At 31.0% G+C, this 21524-nt stretch overlaps 2 long non-coding RNA genes across 3 annotated transcripts; both read left to right on the forward strand.

Annotated features, from left to right (window-relative positions):
• Positions 1-6464: 6464 nt before the first annotated feature.
• Positions 6465-17248, forward strand: LOC136275244 (uncharacterized). Its single transcript, XR_010713768.1, has 3 exons — positions 6465-6579; positions 15824-15884; positions 16787-17248. It is a non-coding gene; the product is annotated as an uncharacterized lncRNA (long non-coding RNA).
• On the forward strand, positions 10120-13608 carry LOC117688081 (uncharacterized). Of its 2 annotated transcripts, XR_010714239.1 has the most exons (3): positions 10120-10784; positions 11782-12063; positions 12775-13608. It is a non-coding gene; the product is annotated as an uncharacterized lncRNA (long non-coding RNA). The 2 variants fall into 2 exon arrangements; XR_004600854.2 differs by having other exon boundaries at positions 10120-12063.
• Positions 17249-21524: the final 4276 nt, after the last annotated feature.

Consider the following 21524-nt stretch of genomic DNA (forward strand, 5'->3'; position numbering starts at 1 on the left):
CTTTTATCAGCTTACTCAGGTCTAATTAAAATGATTTACAAGACTAATCAACTGATTAATCTCCAATAATCCAGAGTAGCTTACGGCATACTTTTTACCACATCATTAACAGTGACAATATTCTAAATCTGTTTTTATTGTTTAAGATATTACAAAATAAAAGCACCTTCTGATTAAAATGTCATGTAATGTCAATGATATTCAATAAAATAAGCCCAATTCAATTATTTCTAAGACAGATATATATGAAATATTTTATTCTATTTTGTCATTGTGAATAAACTTTTAAAAAACAAATTGTCTTAGATTTGTATTTCGTGTGTATGTATATCTTGTTCATACAGCTGTGCAGGTACTGTGGAGGCACTGAGCTTAACTATATACCGGTACCTTATATATATATTCATACATTGTCCATTTGACGTGAGGACACACATAATGAGTTTATATTTATATTTTTCCTACATTGATAAGCATTTACAATACCCAGTTTTTAAGTACTGAACTATATTGCGCCTTGTTATGAAATGGGTGACCTTTCTTTTATGATAATTTTGTCATACAAGAACAATTTTTTTTCATAACTAGGTGTAACCAGTAGGCAATATACATCCCGATTCATAAACTGCAGACATCGAATAAAGAGACCTTTACAATATATTTCATTTGTATTTGAAATAATTTGTATATTGCAAACAAAAAAATTATCTTCAAAATTCATTTTCATTTCATTTCATTTTGAAACTAGGTACTGTTTACCTGTCGAGAGACTCTGCACTCACCCCTTTGTCATCTTTCACCTCCCAACCTTTTATATGAGCCGATGATTTTTTTAAAATTTGAATATTGAATCAAAATACAAAGAACAGATCATCTTGACAGGTATTTAATTACCGTTAATCAGCGACACTAAAATCTTTGTGCAGTATCCAAAATTTGTTATATGAGAAAATCGAGGAGTCGCTCTTTAAAATATTAGATAAATATTTAAAAAAAAAAAGAACATTTCCGAACGTCCTTTCTGAGAATTGTTTTTGCAAGACAATATCCGACATAACAACATTTTTCTCAAGGTAAAACCTTAGTCAGGTAAATTATTACATAATATGCGTATAAAGAAAATTGGGTTAGTTCCAGCCAGATTAGATCATATACGTCTTAAATGTGACGCCCTAGTTTAAGGGACCTTGTTTATTGTACAAATAGCGCATTTACTAACACTTCTAAACAGAATATAAGGTCTGATTATTTAGTTTTATACCTCTTGCATGGTAAATCTTCTATTAAAGTTATCTTAATATCAATATGCATATTATTTATTGATTGAATGGTATATTAAATTCATAAAATCAAAATAAACAAAGAAAAATTCAACAAAACATCTTTTGGTAATGTAAGTAATATCAATAAGCTGAAATCAATTCATAACATCCGCAAACCCTAACAATTTGAAAAATAAATTCAAACAAATTGGTTTTAAAAACTTTCAATGAAAGATCAATAAATCGCATTTGAATCTACATCTGTACGGATATGGATACAGGTAAATCAAAGCACTGAAAGATCAAAAGCTTGTTAACAATGCAATATACTGCGGGATCAATAATTTTCGTGGGGGCAAATTTTCGTGGATTGTTACAACTTTATAGGTTCGTGGGGGACTTTTTTGTATATTTTTATACCTACAAAAGGAAATACGATTTTATAACTCTAATTCATTAATTCGTGGAGGATGTTAATTCAAGATTGAGTGGTACCCACAAATTCCACGAAAATTGAGCCACCACGAAATCTAATGAATCCACAATAGTTACTGTCTAAATCACCAGCGAAAGGAATGATTGATGCTCAGTGGAGGGTTCATCCGGTATCATCTTCACCTGTAATTAATGGTACCTGATTTACGACAATGTCAACCATTAAGTCTGCATCATCCCATACACTTTGCGTATGGTACATGACTATGTTACTACTTTGATAACAGTTGAAGCTTCATACATTTATTCAGTGTTAAACTGCATTCGAGGAATAAATAACATCATTTTGTATCATTTTAATAAACACGGCTGTATACACCAGTTTTAAACCACTTTAAACTACTTAAACTACTTTTTAAAATCTACTTAAATACTTGTTATAAAATTACAATATTGTGTAAAAGTTGCAGTGACTGACTCGACAATGTATTATTGCAGCAAAAAATGTCATGGGAAAAATTATTGCATTAACACATGGTATAAATAATTTCAAGATGCTCCATGTCCTAGAAAAGGAAACAGAAATGAAACTAGAACGTAACTGAACTTTGACGAATATAATAAATGTACTTAGGTGTTGTTTTAGGACATCTGTGGAGACTGTCTGACCTACATATTATTATCATTATTTAGCCGAATCATGCTGTGGAATTATTTAACGCGCTTGTTTATTCTGTTAAGATCTTTAATTGTTTGGGGTCAACATTATCATTAACAATTGATTTCGAAATATCTTTATCATAAAGGGCATCATATTTAGAAAAAAGTCTTATTACTCTTGATAAATAACATTGCTTAGTATGTGTGCTCGTCGCATTTGACTTGAAAATCATTGTAATCGGGTCAGTGCTTATTGGTCTCAGCAACCAGAAGGACATTAAAAACAAACATATTTATTCATTAGCTTGCTCTGTTTACATGTAGTATACACATATAAGACATTTGAAATTATTTGAAATGAATACATTAACACATATGGAAGTTTGTGAGCTGTTTTCGTTTCATCTTTAAAAAAACCCCAAAAAACCAATTGGCTATAGAAACAGTCTTAATGCGAAAAATTATTAACGTTTAGAATTTTTATCGGTTTGTAAATATTTATAAAGGTTTTGAAATTTCATCGGTTTGTTATAATATTTTTTGATTTTAAGATGAAAGTAAACAGTAGCTATTTAATGACAATGTGGGAAGTAAGTAAATGTCAATAAGGATGAGTTGTATTTCAAATGCAGTTCAATAAACAATTAAATTTGTAAATTTGAGTCCCTGTATGTAAGGAGGTAAAGGAAAGAAATAATTTTTTTTATTCAAAGAAATCTGGAATGAGATTTAAAATTAAATAAAGTAAAGTGTTATATTTTTAAAAAAAACTTTTTGATAAAATAATTCATTTATATGATGTCAGAATGTACAAAAAAACCCCACAAAACAACAACCCAAAAGTGAACAGAAATTGATGATCAGAGCATATAAGGGTTATGTTGTTTGATCTTATATGCTACCTAATTTCTGTAAAATGTTTGTTTTGTTCTCATTAAGTTTTTTGGTTTTTTTTTATTTGCCTCCAATAACAGTAAATTGTTACTTGAAACATATGTTAAGACTATTAAAAGGTTTATCCAATCGTGTAATTTGATGATGTTTAGTAGTGATGTTACACCGATCATATTTCATTTAAATAGTCTAGGCGATTCTAATGATTTTCCATCACGGGTTTAGCTGAAATCCCACATTTATAAAATATTGACTTTTTTAAAAGCATGCTTCGTTTGATAAAATTTATACACAAGTATGAATTTTTAAAGCCCAAAATTTTGATTATCATTAGAGCAAATCTAATTTCATTGTTAACTCAAACCGGGGGAGAACATTTTTGTTTGTAGTGTAGTGTAGTGCAAGAAAAAAACGACAACCATGTACGTGCTACCCCCATCCTAAATTCAGCAAAAAGGTAACCGTACATGTATTGCAAATTCATAAAATATAGTTTATGTATAAAACACCTGTTATGTACCTGCGTGCAGTTTCCCTGATCGTGACTACAATTTAATGAGGAAGTCACCTTGTTAACACATTTCTAGGAAGTAAAATTGCAGAACGCAATTATCGTTTTACGTTTTTAGACACCCTATATGCGATAAAAGTGCTCTTTTAATTAACGATCCTTTGTTTTTTGAACTCAATCAGAGCACTTATGCTCGATCCTCTCGTATAAAAATCACACTTAACTTAATTCAGTAATTTGATGTAATATAATTGTCAGATAAGATAAAAATAAACATAACAGAATCGTCTGAAGTTAAAAAAAATCAAATTGAATACTGTTACACTTTTTTAAAACGTAAAACTGAGAGTCAATATGCTAAAGGATTCTGATAAAAAAATGTTATATTTTTTTAGCATCTAAATATTTAAAATAAGGATTTCAACAATTCTGCATGCACGTCCATACTAAGGGACATCCACACTTGGAAATACAATGCACTTTGTATAGAAGTATAAGAATATGTATCGTTAAATATATTGTACATTATATATTCTTCCTTGAAAAATTGTGTGACAGTAATGAACAATTTTAGGATAATTGAGGAAGTTCTATACCGTAGAATCGATAGGCATCTCTTCTGATAATGATAAAATTCCTAAAACTGATTATAATTCAACCACTTTTTTCACTGGCTACTTGAAATTGTATGCAATTAAAAAAAACAAATCAAAAACAAACTAAGAAACATTTATGGTCTTTCCGTCCACAAAAAGTTAAGGACTTAAATTAATTCAAATCAAACAAATAAAATTGGAAAATGCTATCCATATAATTTTGATTGTGGTTCATTTATAGATAAATTATATTACGTTTCACGGTTCTTGTTTGATTGGTAGCAACAATCGAGTTTATTGTTATTTAAAGTCCTGTGGATTCCGTTTTATTTTGTTTCAGAATAACTTTCCCTTTAATACAGACCAAACATTTGCAAAATTCATAGCAAATTTGACAAGTTATAGAAGCAATAGGATGAAAGTTTCTTATACAACTCACAAAATGACAGTGGATTTGAATTATGCTGTTATAATCATCTTTCACAAATTAAGAAAATGACTTGATTTAGATTCATGGCAAAGTTATTGAAGATTGGAATTTAGTATATAAAAGTTAAGACTCTCAATTATATATACATCAACTACACAGATGTAAAGCATCTATATTTGATAGAAGATTTTTTTTTTTATCTTGAAACTGTATTCTTTATTAGATAGAATATGAAAAAGAAACAAAAAGGCTGATTTCTTATGTATGCTGATTTTAATACTATACAAAAGAGCATTTTCATTGTTTATATGTTTCTATTGTGTTGTCAATAATGTCAATCTAATAATAAAAAAACAACAAAAATTGTTATTTTTTTTAATCTTTAATACATAATTTATATTTAATTTACCATGGCTCCTAAATGCACCGTGTTCAGATAACATATAAATATGAATGTCAAAGTTGTCTTTCTTGAATTTTGCATAGATGAGAGATTGTTTTGTCTTGTGTGTTGATGTGCCGATAAAGTATTAACGTTTCCAGTAACGGTATTCTTAAAAATGAGCGCGAAATTAATTTGGTTTTAGGCTTACAGTTACATCATATGTCCTTGATATTAAGCAAAATTTGGTTTATTTTAGTGAATTTATAAGTTGAACATCTCATATATGAGGTATCCCGAATGTTCTTACATCAATAAATTTCGTATTGTGTCATATTTTGCCAATAGTTATCAAAATATTATGACAGGACCAGAATAGATAAGTCTACAGCTACTTGATTTTGTGTTTGTGGTCATATGAAATATTTGTCATCAATACTAGAAAACAATATATAAAATGTGACAAGATTCTAAAAGAAAAAAGATGACGCAATGGTATCTTTGTTATATACAGAGGTGATGAAACTACATTTCGAGTATGATGCAACAGCACCAAACAACCTTCGTTGGGTTTGGTTGAGTTACATTCATTCATTCATTCATTCTTTCTTTATTTCCTCCCTTAGGAGATTGTGGCATGAAATTTTACAAAGAACAATATACAAACATCATTACACACACACACACACACACACACAAACAAGAAAAGAAAAACTATATTACCCTATTGCCACTTGGCATCGAAGAAAAAAAAATGACAAGGAAAACAAAAAACCCAGGAAAAAACCTTTAAGTGTCTGAAAGTTCAATTTGTTTTACACAATATACTTCAACAGATACTGTGGGAAAAGTTGGGTGAGACCGTCTATAAAAGTTTATCAGGAATACAACTCGTCGAATTTAGGCGTTTTCTATTAAAACTGATACAAGGATGTAATAGGATGTAATACTAGCATTTTTAAATGGGTGCTCAATTAATAATGTATTACAATTCTTTAGATATACAATAAATATAACTATCTACTCATATCCATAAGTATAATATTCTATCATGTAAAACACATTCAGGATTTTGGTCCATTTTTTAAAACAAAAAGTGTACCGTTTTTGTGCATCTTAGGTATCCTTATTTGAAATCAATGGATTGTCAATTACTTTATAAGAAATGCATTGAAATACTAAACACATCCATCCATTTTGCAAATTAATGCCTAAAAACCCCGATAGGTATAAGCTATTGGAATCAATTTTAGAGACAAAAACAATGTCCTGTCTTTAAAATCCATGCTCCGTTGTATATCTTGCGAGAGAAAAATAGGCAACACCTGAGTTAATCCACCCACGGACCAGCCAGATTACATAATGCGATGACAAGTAAACGGCGTAATGCTCCAGCTGGATCATATCGTGTAAGCATGTCTAAAACTATTATTCATTGCAAAAACTCTTTTTATGTCATTATTTTAGGTGACTGAAATCTTTTCAATGAATTAAGGGCTTTTATTGAACAAATGTTGGTATTTTGCCAAACTTCATAATTTTTTTTTAAAATCAACATTAAACTAGTTCGAGATAAAGAAAGTTTTCTGAACAGTGTCGTATGAATTTAAGTATTTTATCTTCGTACAAAAGGATATCTATGTAAAAAAAATTTCTAACTTGACCGTGTATTTGTCTTTTCATACACAAACTGAAATACCTATTATAAAGTAATGATCACACCTTCAAACTTTTTTTTTTCGGTCAACCAAATAAAACAATAAAACGACATCTAGAATGAAAATTGTAGCCCATGTTACTATTATTAACAGTTGCTTAAACAGGTAAACTATTCTAAGCTATGGTAAATGTTTTGTTACTCGTAATGCCAATAATTTTCACTGCTAATGAGGATGATCAAGATATGTGTGCCGTTTTTTCATTCTGTTTCAATGTTACGAGTATTCAATATTTAGATCAATTTAGGATTGTATCTTGAAAAAGCTTTGCTTTAGCTTATTTCCTTTGTTGCATAAAAATTGATAGCATGCACTTTGGAATGTGCGTGTTATTCGGTTTACGCATTTACTAGTACTCAACAAAGTTAACACAACATTTGTTTAAAACTCATAATTAAACTTTGTATTATAGTAGCTTTAAAATGAATAATAAAAAAATGTATAGAATATTGTCAGAAACGTATTAAATCATCATAGTTTTTTTTCTACGTTTGAAAACAATAGAAAAAAGATAAAAAACTTAACAATCCTTAGTTTAGATAATCTATCAAACACAAATGGTATATCCTAAGGAACTTTAAACCAGACGGAAAAACTCATAAAACATGTAGAGCAAGGTTAAGGTTTAATTTTCATGGACTTTTATATTGCACGTATCCCATATCCTCAGGAAATTAAAAATCAGACAAATCAAATCGTTGATGATTAAAACATAGTGCAAGGTTAATTTGTTTTGCGATGCGCATTAGTATTTTACTTTGTGTTCAGAGAAAAAAAAATATATTGATGACTGAAATGATAGTTATATATGTATTGCCGGTTGAGGTTGCTGTGTTTGAGTAAATAACAAAATTATGGGTTTGTAGTTTTTCTGGTCAAATAAATAAACAATTAGAAACAAATCAGCATTCATATATAGCTTCAAATATAGTGGTTGGGATGACGGCGTAACCACTCATAAAGGTGTACGGGGGCTCCAAAGAGATAGGGACCCGTAGAGAGGACTTTTATCATCGATTTTTATTACAAGGAGGACTCTCATCATTGATATTTATAGTATCAGGGTCAGAGGTGCTGACTCTAATCCAAAATATCGAACTTTCGTAGACCAAAGTTAAAAATAAAGAGGTCTCATATCATCGATATTTATAGTATCAAGGTTTTCATAGAGACGCTGGTTCTACAAAATGGCAAACATGCGTAAAAAAAAATTAGAGTATAGAGATCTCATATCAGCGTTATATATAGAAACGGAATCATTACAGAACATTTAAAATAAAATGAACTAGTATACTGTAAAATTCGAAAATTATGGCTTGGGGTGCATTAAAAAAAATATGAGAAAAACCGAAAGACGTGGGCGTTGAATAAGAGCCGTTGGTTTGACAATAAAATTACTTGTAGAAGTAACCTGAAACGGCTAGGATTTCGCCGACAGCTGGGGAACTGAAGAATTAAATCGTAGAGTTAGGCCTTTGTGAGCGCCTGATATGAAACAAGAATAAATAAAAACAGTTCAGTATGACAATAACTTTTATGCCATCGATAGAGCTCATTTTAGGAGAAGAATTCAACAGACAGAAAGTATTTTGTTACCTATATTAAAAGAGATAAAAAGTTCATAAAAGGCAACATATCTTAGACGGTGAACTTTCATTTCTTTCTCTTTTATCAGTGAAACGTTTTGATTGTTAAATCTAATGCGTATTATTTAATGGAATATGGAGTGTACTTTGATCCATATATTTAAAGAGAAGAAGGAAGAAAATAAGAACTAAGTTTCGACTATTTTTAAAAAATATTACCAGTTGTTAAAACATTCATCACATTTTTGGAAAAGATATTTCTCTGTTACACCAATATGAAAGTACAACTTTGTACTTTAATAGATTTATAAGAAAAACAATTTTAAGAAAAATACATAACGAAAAATAATGTCACGGATATAAGTTTTCCTAAAAATTGATTTATGAAAAAATAGTTTTGGTAAGATTTGAAGTATACATAATAGAAATCAAATAGGACCAAAGTAGTCTATACATTGAATATATTTTTTTTAATGAACAGACAAATAAAACAATTGATAAATATATTCAACTTTAAATAATAGTGAAAAATAAAAAAGATAAGGAATTTATTTGGATATGTTATTTAATATGCACGTGCAAAATTTATACTCGTCCTCAGTACTGGGACTTATGTCCACAACTAGATATCCAAAGGGTATACAAGTGACCTTGTCGTTTCTCAAAATATCTTAACTTTAAAGGAACTAATTATGATATTCGGTAATTCACAATTGGATATAATTTGTAAGGACCTGTGAAGGACGCAACATGTTTGACGTAGGTCTTTGTATTTTCCAAGTACCGTCGTTGTGTTCCAGTCAGTACCATTTTGATCAATGAGATTAAGAAATAAAAAAGTTAAAAAATGGGTTTTTTTAATAAAATAAATACTTCTTTCTTATAACTTAATGAAATTTTGAAAAGTTAATTTCACACAATAACATTGGCCCGCATACAAAAACCATATTTAATTTTATAAAGTTAAATAAGTAAGTTACTGAAAAAATGAATGAAGTGTTTTCATTCTAATATAGCCCGTATAGCCGCACAGACATTGCAAAAAGCCCTACTGATTCTGGCGATTTTTGCAATCCTTATAGAACTGAACCTCTTTAAGTAGATCTCGAATCTTTTCAACATCAGTTATTACTGGTACGAACAATTTAGATATTATTTGTAGTCATATGTATTCCTACGTCAGAGTTCGATTGCCAAAGCGCCTTTTTCACATCGGTAGCGTTTGGAATCAATGGCTCAGATAGAATCAATCTATCTAAAGAATTAACCAGTACTGGCGCACACCACACTTCATCTTTATTTGTTTAAAGGCCGGGGTCGACCTAGATTTAGTAAATGATTCCAGAGTGTCTTTTTTGGTGCTAGTACCATTATGACGTCATAATTGATTTGAAGAATCTTTTCCCCATACTGTACGGCTTTAAAAAATTAAAACATTTCTTGACATTCTATGTTAAATCATGGGAAAAGTAATCCCGATACCTATATTCAATTTTACATCGTTTTAAAGAGGAGGTCAAGAGCTTCTTTTATTCCATTTTTGGGGAGACTGTAGGTATTCCTAGATATATTTTATTTGTCCAAAATGGACAAAACTCCGAAATTTCTTTCTCTTTTCCTTCATATTTCATTGAAAATGACAGTTTAAAACATGATTTTTAGGCGGAAGCGCCTATTGCAATTGCTTTTATGACCTTCTACGTCAAAGGTCAAATTCCTGCCCAATTTCGTGGTAAATCTATCGGATGTTTTTTAAACTAAGGGCACACAACTCTCTAACCTCCCCCCCCCCCCCCCCCTCACCCCAACTGTTCGACCCCCGTTCAAACATCGTTTTTTAATAATAGAACTGTGGTATGTCTCTAAATTTTTACTTCATCGATATCGTTTTTAATTATCCATTGAAAATGCCTACAGCAAAGATAGCAAGTGGTAGATCTATGAGTTTACGTTTTTGATAGTACAGGAACGAACGATATCTCTTGCGATGGTATGCTACATAAACAAAGGATAAGCACGGAGTCTGATGCCTGTAGATAAAATTGCGAGGGAAAAAATAGTTCAATTTGAAATTGCATGTTTATGAATACAGAAGAAAAAATTGAGAGGGAAACAGGTAATGAATGCTTTTTAAAAAAACAACGGTGTGTATAAATCGATTTAAAAAAGATTATTAGAATGATACCATGCCTGTAAATTATTTGTAAACATACCAACGTTTCGCGTAGTAATCTCAGATGCAGTGTAAAATTTTTGTCAACAAACCCACGTTGAGAACAACTGGTGGCTGTCCATCTTCGACATAGTAAGGTATCGTAGGTAACTACTGTGTTATTTCTCATTGTATAAACGTTTGCCTCATCATTTTAGATATTCGTGTTACAATAATGGTGATAACGTTTTCTTGATCGAGGAGCTGGTACATTCTTAATCCGAAATTCCTCTGACTCTAATCTCCGCTTGTATATTGTTACGTGCGGGGGAGACATGTCACAATATAAAAGCGGGGGTTAGAATCAGAGAAATCTCGGATAAGTACATAAATTTTATGAAAGAATTTATCGATAATTCTGAAATGTCGGTCTATAATTATGAATACTGTACAAGGCGAACCTATAGGATTTCTTTAAAGATTAAAATTTAGTACAATGGAATCGCATATAACGGAATATAACGTTTCCTTTTTTTAAACCTTTAATATTTTGTGACACTATTGCTGATCTTTGTGTTTATATGGTGATTTTATAATACGTTACGAACTGCACTGTACGATATAGGGTTCATTCATTTTGCTTACAAAAAATTACAATATTCAGCTTGGCTTTAAAATGACTCATGAATATGAATAATGCAAATGGATTTTCTCTAAAAATATCTCAAATATAGCTTTTAAGAATCATAGAAGATGCAATTGATTGGTTGATAAAATAGATATTCCAGATAGGCTATTACAAAGATATTTAATTGAACATTTGAAAAAAACAAAACATGTTTTATCCTTTTACCTACTGTATTTACTTGTATCTCAGAATTATGTTGTCATTACTATATAATGAAAGTGACTAAAATTTCCTATGGACATTTCTCTACATCATAATTTATATGATAATTTTGATGACTGCATCTTTTTTTTCTTAATTTTAAAATTTTCAATTCATGAAAACTTGGACTATATACCGGTATATCTTTGATCTACCATGTTCATGATTAATTGCAATTCCAAAAAGACTTAATTATATACCTGACAATGATTATAGATAATAACCTAACATATATTTATTTGCTCTATATGAATATGTTCTTTCAGATGAATGTCAAGAAACTGATTAACATTAACTGACAAGAGGAGACAATGAGAGCCCAACATCATTCTTCATCTCTGGTGAAGGGGAGAGTTGCTAAATTTGGGCGCACAGCAAAATTCAAGCAAAACAAAGAAAAAGACGGATGCGATAAATGCGGTGTTGGCTTCCCAGTTCAGAACTGTTAAAGAGGGACAAACATTGCACGTTTGCAACATCTAAGTGGAAGCAGGGCATCTAAAATATGCTGGAATCCTCATCTTAATGGCCTTAACACCATTTTCAAGGTTAGTAAATACAACTAAATTTAATTACGATATTCTCCGTGGTTTTCTTGTTTAAGTATGAACAAATTATACCTATGCTCGGAAGGAGAGGGGGTATATTGTTTTACCCTTGTGTGTCTGTTTGTCTATAACACAAATTTTGTCAAAGATATCTCAGCAACAATCGCAGATGCTTGAAATTTAAACTCAGTCTTTGTTAAGGCATGCCATACAGTAGGATTCATTTTTCAAAATATTTGATGCCAACTTCCTGTTACATGTAATGTTAACTATGCTTTTTTGTATACACATCAGTGCAGGGGTATCACTAGTGTGCATTGACTCACAGATATCTTGTTGTCATATCTTTAATAATACAGTAAATATTCTTGTTCTAAATGCAATTATAAACTGAAGTATTTTGGAGAAAAAAATTAAACTTTCATTCACACTTCAAACACTATATTTTCCATTACTTGTATGTGATATACCAAAATAACCTTACAAATATTGATAATTCATATCGTGTGATCTTATATCTCATACATGTATACTTTTGAAAAAAAAATTATATAAGGTAAAACACACATAAATTCAAACTATTTCATAGATTAATTTTATTGTTAAATCCATTTTTTCATTATTGGGGGTCAAGTTTATTGTAAGGAAATATTGCTTGATAAGATATCTATTATTATTATTTATTTATTCATTTTCATTAAAACATTTTAGAATATCCTGCTGAAAAAGATAGCTGCCATTGGTATAATGGATGCAAGACAACACTAGTGAATTTAAATTGTTGTTACCACAAATGGCACACTCCAGGATTACATGCTTTCCAAAAACACAATTACGGCATGCAGCTATAAAGGGATTCTTTGGAAGTCTATGTTCTGTAATGGGGGAAGTTCTCTTGAAGATTCCATTAGTATTAAAATAAAAACTTAAAAGTTCAAAAGTCTTCAGTACTAGAGACCTGTGATTTGACAGTACAACATGGAGCAAATGTAAAGGAAACATAATTTGTACATTATTGAATATCAATCTATAGTTATCTACAAATTACTTGGCTTTTACATTGTATTGTAATTCTCAACATTTGCATATATGTCTGATCTTTGTAAAATATGTTTGGTGTACAGTACAGTAAGTAAATACATTCTTTCAAAGTTTTAAACATTTGTCAACAAAATGTATGAACTGCAGTCTGAGGGTCATTTAGAGGTCTGCAATTCTCCACATATAAAATGACTTTGAATTCACCCTGTTACTGTTAAACTTGAGAATAAATTAAGAAAACTTCAAAATCTCTTTATTGATTACCTTTTTTACTACACATTGTCCAGATATTTTGTGTATTATTCTATAAAGCTGATTTCTCAATGGCTATTGCTTCTCAGGAAAGCAAAGTGACACACAGATTACTTGATTGTGTAAAATACCGTAATCAAGTTATGTACAAATGTAACTTCTGTATTTTGGTGAAACATTATTGTAAGGAATAAAATACTGCAGATTCAGAAGTTCAGTTTACTAAATTTTAATACTATAATATTCTTTCATCATTTTGATATCAAAATGACTATTTTTAAAAAATCATGATAAATGAAAATGTATTCCTGTAATTTCAGCTTGCATTTAAGTATCAACTGTTATACAAATGTACTTCACAAAATAAATTTTTTGATGTTTAAATTGCTTTTCTCATATAATCTTTATTTAAGGCACGGTCCAGACTAATCTGGTGCAGTAACTGAGTATTTCCACGTTTACTACATGTATATACCTTAATAGACATATTAGAATAGTGTTTTGTATTATCAAACTAATTCTTAAAAAGAAAATAGTTATAACACTATGACATTGACAACTTGCAATCATGCTTCCGCCTATCAGTACTTTCAGTACTTTGATTTATTCTGTTTCCAAAAAAATTTAGCCCCGGTACCCCTTTCAAACAAAGTTATTGTTATAAAGCATCATTAAAAGAATTTATATCTTGAATTTTATAAACCTGTTGGCACCTTTCATTTACTAGATCTTGACCATAAAAAATTGCATAGATATTTTCCAGAAGTATTTGATTACTGATGCATAATGCATGGCAGAGTTTCATGGCGTTATTTCTATATCTTTAAATATTACACAAGATAATTTATATGGGTTTTTCCGTCTATAGCTCGGAATCCTTCCTATATAAGTCCAAGAATTCATAATAGAAAAAATATGCGGAATTATTCAAACACAGCTAAGAAACAACTTGTATGCGAAATTACATATCGCTGATTTTGAATTAAATAATAATCAATAAAATCAACTCCCTAACGTCGCTACTTTAGTACTTTGATTTAATTCATACTTTCACTATCTATGCGCAATATTTACTTTCATCGTGTAAACAATATTTTGTTTTGTAACCCTGTCAGTATCGTACTTTTAGTTATTTTTTAAAATTCTCTAGTTTGACATTTTTTCACCATCTACGTTCATTTGCTCTTTAATTAATAAGTTAACTATCTTCGTATGTAACTAACAGAGTTTGAACATTATATTGTCAAACTTAACTTTCTTCGTTGATAACTTTGTCTTTTTTTATTCAACTTGTTTCATATTTGGCGCTCACTGGGACATCTACGTTTTAATGAAAATTTTAAAGGTCCCCAGCGAAATCGTAGCCGTTTCGAGTCACTTCTTTAGAATCTTTTTACAGGCTTTCTTATTGTTAAACCATACAAAGACTCTCATTCAGTATCCATGGGCCTTTTTCAATGCATTTCATGCTATAATTTTCACTTTGTACTATATTCATTAAATGATCCTTTTCTATAAATTAAGCTAATATGTTTATCCTACTCGACAAGAATCCCGTTTCTATAAATAACGATGATATATGAGACCTCTAAATTCAAATTCTGTTTCTACGCATGTTTGCTAGTTTGGGGAGCAAACCTCTATAAGGATCTCGTTCTGTGCAAGCTCGCTATTTTGTAGAGTCAGCACCTCAGTAAGGACCCTGATACTATAAATATCAATGATAAGGGTCCTCTATAAATATCGATGATAACAGTCCTTTTAAAAACGGACCCCTTTCTATTAAAAGTTACGTCATCTTCAAAACCACCTCTATGAAAGTACACATATTCAACAAAAAGCGTATCTCGTATTACTATTATTACAAATAAAATAAAAACAGGTAAAAAAAATCTAAACTAAGTACTAAATAGTTTGCTACTTATAAAGAAAACTGTTTCCCCTGTACATGAAGATTGCCGATGAATGTTGGTTTGTTATTTCATTCTGTTTTATTACCAGATCAATATATGATTTTATCTTTAAAAAGCTTTCCTGGTGCATATAACGTTTACGTTTGTTTTAAAAAGAAAAGATAATATGAACTCTAGAAGGTGCATGTAATTTGATTTATAATATGCAGACTTCACCAATATTGCCACAACTCTTGTATAAAACTCATAGCTCAGCTATGGTTAATCTTTAAAATGAATAATAACAACATGTATAGAAAATTAATATATACAGAAACGTATTAAATATATTGTTTACAAAAATTCATGAATTATTTTTATTTTTTGCTACATGTGGATACAGTTCAAATAAAATAAGAAAATTAACGTTTCTTAGTTTAGATAATCTACCAAACACGCAAATTCTATATCCTTAGGTACTTTTAATCAGACGAAAACACTACCGACCATGAACCATGAAAAATATAGGGCAAGGTTGAGGTTTAATTTCCATGGACCTTTGTCTTATATTACAGATATCCCAGATCCTGAGGAAATTAAATCAGACAAATACTAATGATTACAACAAAGTGCAAGGTTAGATTTATTTGTGATGCGCAATTGTAGTTAACATTGTGTTCAGAGGGAATAAAATAGATGACTGAAATGATAGATAGATATGCTTCGCCGGTAGATGCTGCTGTGTTTCAGACAATAACAAAGCCAGACTTTGTTGATTAACAACGTTGTTTATTTATTGCTCATTGTCAGTTATACCTTTTGGAATATTAGTTTGATTTTATACTCGCACTTTCGAAAGAAAGTTCAGGTATTTTGTTGTTAAGTTCTGTTTTTATTGTTTCCTTCTGTGTCTGTCTTTTAACTTATTAATTAAACACCCACAACTTACATATTTGATTGTCCTTGTTTTTTTATAGTTACATTGATTCTAATTCATACAAAAGCTGAAAATAACAAATACTTACATTATAAAAATGTTTACAACTCAAGTACATGTATATTTTCAAGCTTTCGATATAAATATTTTTTATTAAAGTTATATGTACATGCATGTATATTATGTTTGCCCCCTCCAATAAATCATGTATTAAACAATTTTTCAAATGATCCTTTTTGATAAGAAATGTAATTGTATCAAACTCAACATAATTCTTCACGAAATATGATGAAGTAATTGTTTGATTTCAATTTGCATGTAATTTATTCATCTTTTCATAGTGCTCAAACATCATCAATGAGTTCCATCTCTCCATGGTCAGAATTCAGAACCTTGATTAAAAAAAGCAGACATTTTTCAGATCTTTTTCACATATTCATCACTATTTTCAATTAAGGAGGCTGGATGGTCAAAATATTTACCATTAGATGTCGTAAAACTTAAAGATATGATTTGTTTAGCTATAAACTATAATTTAGTAAAGAAACAATCCATATATTTTACTTTTATAACTTGGGTTTTTTTCTATATTTTGATACAGAGCTCGACAAAAGGCCAGCGGGTTTCCAACCTATGACGTCCTGATCAGTAGCTGTGGCTTTAACTTTTATTGCGTTCAACATCAAGAAAAACGCATAAAGACGCAATATGAAGAGGCCCTTTCAAACAAAATTCTCTCTTTTAGTAGAGGCAGATGCTGACACGAAAAGACCCATCTAAAGAAACAAGGGCGTTGTAATTGTGTAGATCTTTTAACATTTTAACCCCTTTAAGGGGCTCGGTATAAACATAAAAATGAATTTTAAAAAAAATTAAACCAACATATTTTAACTTTTTTGCTAAATAGACTACAGCTATAAAACTCGTATGTTTAGATTTAAGGGAGATCTTATTGGTAAATTTGATGACCATCCACCCGCCTCATATAAATCAAAGACGTCCCATAATGAATATCGAAAAGGTACCGGTATGACAATTCCTTTACCTGATTCTTCACACATGACTTGGATTGAAGCGTCACATTGTACATCGTCCCACCGTCCAAGTCGACTTTGAAAATTGGTGAAGGCACAGTGCTGCTTTTTCCCCCCAATTGTCTGGTTGTCCCTTATCCCAACTTGAGTATGGCAATCGGTTTTTAGAACGCAGTTCGCAGTTCGCAATTGAATAGTGAACTGCGTTCTATCTAGAACGCAGTTCGCAATTCAAAATTTAGAATTCATATTCGCAGTTCGCAATTGAATAGTGAACTGCGTTCTATCTAGAACGCAGTTCGCAATTCAAAATTAAGAATTCATATTTGGGGCCCGATTGCCTTATATGCAATTGAATAGTGAACTGCGTTCTATCTAGAACGCAGTTCGCAATTCAAATTGTTGAATAGTGAATTGCGTTCTATCTAGAACGCAGTTCGCAATTCAAAATTTAGAATTCATATTTGCGGCTTGATTGCCTTATATGCAACTGAATAGTGACCTGCGTTCTATCTAGAACGCAGTTCGCAATTCAAAATTTACAATTCATATTCGCAGTTTGCAATTGAATAGTGAACTGCGTTCTATCTAGAACGCAGTTCGCAATTCAAAATCTAGAATTCATATTTGGGGCCCGATTGCCTTATCTGCAATTGAACAGTGAACTGCGTTCTAGAACGCAGTTCGCAATTCATATTTGGGGCCCGAAATTTTCAGGGGCATCTACTAGTGGTATTTCACTACCACTGTGAAAATATGTTGATGCAGTTATCTATAGTTTTTGAGATTTGTATGGTGTCCGGATAGGGCCATTTGCGTTAGCGCGACATCGCGTTCAGATAAACGAGACATCGCGCTAACACATGTACACAACACACCGTCGCGCTAACGCACAACACGCCGTCGCGCTAACACACAACACGCCGTCGCGCGAACACACAACACGCCATCGCGCAAACACAACTTTGCACAACATGCCATCGCGCTAACACACAACACACTATCGCGCTAACACAAAACACGCCGTTGCGCTAACACAACTTTGCACAACACGCCGTTGCGCTAACACAACTTTGCACAACACGCCGTCGCGCTAACACAACTTTGCACAACACGCCGTCGCGCTAACGCAACTTTGCAAGTTTCACGGTCTAGTAGGAAGTCGTGTCCGGAAATATAAGACTGCGCATGCTGAAATTTGTAGGCCTGGAAGCATGGATGAAAAATAAATAAAATGTACTTTGAAATACATATATTATTTTCAATTATTATCAATACATATGAATAAAAATATAGTTACTAGTATGTCATTGTATAAGGATATGCTAGAGTGCATATAAATTTTTAATAAATCTACAAATTGATAAATTTACCTCAAATATTTGATATAATTAATTAATTCAGCAATGATATATTTATAACATGTACATGTCACACATTCATATTAGGTGCTCTGTATATTACCAAAGCAAAGAAATTTTAAAATGTAAAATTACAGGTATATAACATGTCACACTGGCGTCGGAAGCAAATTGAAAGTGGGGGGGGGGGGGGGGGGGGGGGGGCTAGACTGATCACCAGAAATATTGAGAGAAAAAACCTAAATCCCAAAATTCCCGAAATACCACTAGTAGATGCCCCTGAAGAATTCAGGTCCCAAGAATGAATTCTAAATTTTGAATTGCGAACTGCGTTCTAGATAGAACGCAGTTCACTATTCATTTACATATAAGCCCGATTCTTAAACATAGGTAATCACAGATTACAATGCTCACCGAGACGAGGTATCACCTTTATGAGGAATCACCTTTATGAGACCACCTTTATCATATTATTTGAAAATCATAGTTAATAATGATCTTGGATATACATGGATACTGTTTTGACACAATATCGTATAACAATATCATATAATAAAAAGTGTATAATAATCATATGTTCATTTCATAGGGTATTATATGATACAATGTTAATCAATACAATAATATAAAATACGATATTGCATCCTATGATACCAGTACAATATATATCATATATTACAATAAAATACTGTAATAAATAATGATGAAATATGATATTGTAACATATGATATGACATTGTATATTGTTATACATTATTGTATTTGATCACATAATTCAATATAATAAAATATTATGATATTGATATTATATGATACAATATAATAATATATGATACAATATCATATCACATAATGCATCACAATATTGTAACATATGATATTATACTGTATAATATTATAACATGATATTGTATTGTATGATATTGTATCATATTTGATACATGATAGGATATTGTATCATATGATACAATAAAATTAGATACAAGATTGTATCATATCAATTGATACAATATCATGTGATATATCATATCAATTGATACAATATCATGTGATATAGTACTATATTATATCATACAATATCATAGTATACTTTATTGTATTATATGATACAATATCACATTATACAATATCATTAATACATTTTCATATGATATAATAATATATTTTATAAACCAATATCATATTATTCAATATCGCATCATATGATATGATATATATTATACAATATCATATCATATGATACAATATTATATGTTGCAATATCATATGAAATAGCATGTGATAAAATATAATATATGTGATATTATACAATATCATATTATACAATATTGTATCATAATAAACAATACTATACATAACAATATCATAATACAATATCATATCATAATGTACAAAAAAATGATACAATATCATATCGTATCATATAACTTTTCACAATATAATATATGATATAATATTGTATCATATAAAACAATAGTGAATCATATCATACAATACTTTATCATAGGAATCATATTATATCATTTAAAAACGAACACATCTATCAAGCAGGTTTTAGATAGGATATTTTTTTAGCATCCTTGATAATGGAGATCTGCATCTGAAGCTACCTCTGCAGTTCATTGATATTATAGTTAAATCAACTATGCAAGCTATTATCTATATAATATGTGACCTGTTCCAGAAAAACAAATCTCATCCAGCATCCGAAACCTACGCCTCAGATTCAGCATTCAAGCCTGCCAGGTGCATCAGTATCATATGATGCATCATCCATGCAAGTTTGGTGAAGTACGGACCAGTAATAACTATGATATAATCATAAGAGAGCACCTGCTCCAAAAACACCAGCTCTTAAAACCTAAGCCTCTCTCCAGCATCCGAAACCTATGGGTCAAATTCAGCATTCATGCCTGTCAAGTGCATCAGTATTATAAGACGCACCATCCATGCAAGTTTAGTAAAGTTAGGACCAATGATAACTAAGATATATTTTTTAGCATCCTTGATAATGAAGATCAGGCTCTGCATCTGAAGCTACCTCTGCGATTCATATATATTATAGTTCAATTAACTATGCAAGTTTGAAATAGTACTAATATTTATTAAACATGTGACCTGTTCCAAAAAATTAACCTAATCCAGCATCCGAAACCTTTGGCTCAGATTCAGCATTCAAGCCTCAGTATAATAAGACGTATCATCCATGCAAGTTTTATGAAGTTAGGACCAGTAATAACTAAGATATAATCATCAGAGGGCACCTGCTCCAAAAACTTTAACAAGCTCTTAAAACCTTAACCTCCTTCAGCATCCGAAACCTATGGCTCAGATTCAGCATTCATGCCTGTCAGGTGCATCAGTATTATAAGACGCACCATCCATATAAGTTTGGTGAAGTTAGGACCAGTGATAACTAAGTTATAATCATCAAAGGGCACCTGCTCCAAAAACTTTAACCAGCTCTATAAACCTTAACCTCATCCAGCATCCGAAACCTATTGCTCAGATTCAGCATTCCTGCCTGTCAGAGGCATCAGTATCATAAGACACACCATCTATGCAAGTTTGGTGAAGTTAGGACCAGTAATAACTAAGATATAATCATCAAAGGGCACCTGCTCCAAAAACTTTAACCAGCTCTAAAAACCTAAACCTCATCCAGCATCTGAAACCTATGGCTCCGATTCAGCATTCAAGCATGTCTGATGCATCAGTATCATAAGATGCACCATCCATGCAAGCTTGGTAAAGTTAAGACCCGTAGTAACCTAGAAATGGCTATCAAAGGGCACCTGCACAAAAAAACTTTAACTTGCTCCAAAAACCTTAACCTCCTCCAGCAGCTGAAACTCATGGCCCTGATTCAGCATTCAAGTCTTTCAAGTCCATGAGTAGGTCAAGATGCATCACCCATGCAAGTTTGGTGAAGATAGGACAAGTA

This window comes from Magallana gigas, chromosome 5 (genome assembly GCF_963853765.1).
Source record: "Magallana gigas chromosome 5, xbMagGiga1.1, whole genome shotgun sequence".
Classification (NCBI taxonomy): Eukaryota; Metazoa; Mollusca; class Bivalvia; order Ostreida; family Ostreidae; genus Magallana; species Magallana gigas.